General features: G+C 33.5%; 1 long non-coding RNA gene across 1 annotated transcript; it reads left to right on the plus strand.

The window, feature by feature from the left end:
- The first annotated feature begins 269 nt into the window (after positions 1–269).
- On the plus strand, positions 270–2,263 carry LOC137636994 (uncharacterized). Its single transcript, XR_011043340.1, has 3 exons — positions 270–327; positions 1,024–1,216; positions 1,408–2,263. It is a non-coding gene; the product is annotated as an uncharacterized lncRNA (long non-coding RNA).
- The last annotated feature ends 863 nt before the right edge of the window (positions 2,264–3,126 follow it).

Here is a 3,126-nt window from a genome sequence, read left to right on the forward strand (position 1 = left end):
TGTATATATATATATATATATATATATATATATATATATATATATATATATATATATATATATATATATATACTGTATACACAATGTTATGCTAGCTTAATAATGTCAAGTAATATTTATTTTGTCTTTTTCGTGTAGTTCCCCCTTAATTGTACTTTCATAGCATTTACTCTGTAATCCTTGTTTGAACAGTGATTTTGTTTGTATTTAGCCCTCCTTGCTGGAGTGAAGTTTAGTCTTCTTTGGAAGTTAGAATTTATATTAACTTTAGATTCACTTGTTCTGTGGAAGTGTAAAGGATTACTCTCTAAGGATCAGCAGTATTTTGTAAGTTGTCTCTGCAAGAAATTTTATTTTATGGCATTATTGTATTAGCACTTTTCGTTTGTGTTTGTGATAGGTGTTGTTTTGGCATTTGCATTTACATGGCTTATTTATTTGCATATAATTTGTACTAGCCCAGAGAATTGTGACTCCCTTAAGTTCAGTGCCTCGAAGGGCAAGGGTCGAATTACTTAAGTCTTCAACTATTTAACTATGCTGATTATGAACCTCTTAAGGCTGCTTGTAAGGAGGACCAGCTAATCAAGGAACACTGTGGCAGTAATCTTTTGAGCTCTTGAAAGGAACAAAATAGTGTAGAATATCTCGTATTTGATTAACAATTTTGACTAGTGGGTTAAATCGGCTCACACACTTAAGTAAAGAGAATGCAGTGTTTTAGCAATTGTAAGAGGTATCCCATTAAACCTTGCAGATTTTATAATATAATAGTTTTAATTAACATTAATCCTGGAAGATTTTAAACCATAGACTAGTTGATGTGAGTCTACTGAAGAAATTCTACGAATAGTGGAAATTCCAGTGATAAGTTTTCAACATTACCACTTGAGATGGAATTAAATTCTTACTACCATAGTAGAATGACTGTAATTCTGACCTAATCTTGCAAAACTTTTAATACATTTACCAGGCCCCTCAGCGTGGTATTTATGCTGTTATTGAGTTTGATTATTATTTCAGATTTACCGCTACCTTCACCTGTGGCCTCACATATGGTATTGAAGCCTGGGAGTAATCCAGTCTGTCGGAGGGAGACCATACAATTACGGTATAAGACAGAAGCTATGGAACTTCTAACTAGTTGCTTATATGGAATGAGATGGCGGAACAGTGACACCTCCTGGTTCTCGCCCTACATCCTAGTCCAAAACCAGTAAAGTGTTTTTGTCTATTTACATAATTGATGTTGGAAATGCCACTTTTTTAATATCAAAAGGATTAATATTTAGTATTCATAACAGATTAAGTTTGTCTTTCTGTAATCTGTAGGTATTATTTCAATAAGGTTCTTTCCTTTGAAATTACAAATGCTGTTGCAACTTTAAAGTTTAATTTCTTTTTCAGATGGGTAAGTGTCATTGATGACTGCACACAATTACGGGATGAATATCGACGGACCTGTTTCTTCACCTTAAAGTAAGAATGATTGTCAATCTAACAAAAAAATTACCAAATGTCTTTTAACTTGACTCATGATGTTGGGAGCGGAATGATTGCACCAAAGGATGCTGACGTTACATACCACAAAGAATTGCCTACTCCTATAAACACAGCAGTGTATGGTGTTATTGGTATGGCTGGATTAATTGGAGGTCCTGTCCTAACCTTGAAGTTGCTGCACCTTTATTTTTATCAGCTCTAAGATAGACTGAAGTGGACAGAGGACTATCAACGTGCTTTTGAAGCTATCAAAAGCTTTTTTAAGAATATTGAAGGCACCTGAATTAGACAAACTGTTTATCATAACAATGATGTGGGTATAGGAACAGTTTTGTTGCAGACTAGCAATTTATTTAATTCGCCCATTTTCTAATTAAAAACTGAAGCCTCCTCAGTTCCTAGAGTATAGTGAAAAGGCTTGGGCTTTCCTTCATATTCTTAAAATTTATTTTATTTTTAATGTATAAATAATAATTTTCATTATGAAGTTTTTCTGATTAATCCATTGTCATTTGTAAATAAAATTTAAAACAAATTAAAGGCGAACTGTAACCTGCAGCACTATAACATTAACATTGGGTTATTTCATATAAAAAAATATAACCTTATTGCAGACAGATATTAAAGGTGTCTAAGTTTGTTTCCGTATGTAATTCTTGCTGTATGAAGATACTTTCATATTTTATTACTTGGATCCATAATGCTGTCCCCTGAGGGGTGTTATGAAATATTGATAACTCTGGTTTCTTAATTGTTCCCCCTTATGCTTTCTCATTAAATTTACTACGATTGTTTGAACTGGTAACTTAGTCATTTATGCTGGGGTACAATTTGCTCCTTGGGTTGTAATTTGTTTCAATAGTATTTTTAACGTTACTTTGTTCTAATAGTAGAGCTGTTTTTTTTAGTTTTGGTATTCAGTTTGTCAAATAAAAAGATGGTTCGACTTAAGGTTTTTGTCTCCTTTATGTACTAAATCCTATTAGAGGACAGTCTCTATACTAATTGTTACCAGAAGAGTAACTATACACATACATGTATGTATGTAATGTCAGTATTTATACCCTTAAATCTCTACTCGTGAGAACTTATCTCGAAAGGGTTTTCAGCAAACCTGCTGGAGAGTTAGAGGAAGAGGATCAGTGGCTCGCGGTGGACTCTTAAATGGTAAAGATGGCCCTTAATCCCGTGCAGCCCTTTAGTGGGGGAAGGGTGCAAAGTATCTCACGTCTAGTAAATAAGTTTTTGAAAATCGCAGTAAGCTTAGCTTTATGGAAATAAAGTCAAATTTAATTATGATGGGAAATAAGAGCAGCGTTTGGCAGTTATTGCAAAATATGGCCTGGATATGTGTGCACTCAATGGAAAACTGAGTGGAATAAAAAAAAACCTTAGTTGGAGGAAAGTGGTTTTTTTATCTGAGGGAGAGAGCATGGCAATCCATATCGGTTTTAAAGTCCATAAAGGTTTTAATTAATCATTAGAAGGAACTGGAAAAAAGTTAATAGTAAAAACATCAGGATTTTTTGCCATAGTACATATACATACTGGAGAATGGTGTGATATTCAGAACACATCAGTCAGTTAATAGTGAAGTTTTGAGACATTCAGTTACAAGAATAC

Source organism: Palaemon carinicauda, unplaced genomic scaffold (assembly GCF_036898095.1).
Source record: "Palaemon carinicauda isolate YSFRI2023 unplaced genomic scaffold, ASM3689809v2 scaffold48, whole genome shotgun sequence".
NCBI lineage: Eukaryota > Metazoa > Arthropoda > Malacostraca > Decapoda > Palaemonidae > Palaemon > Palaemon carinicauda.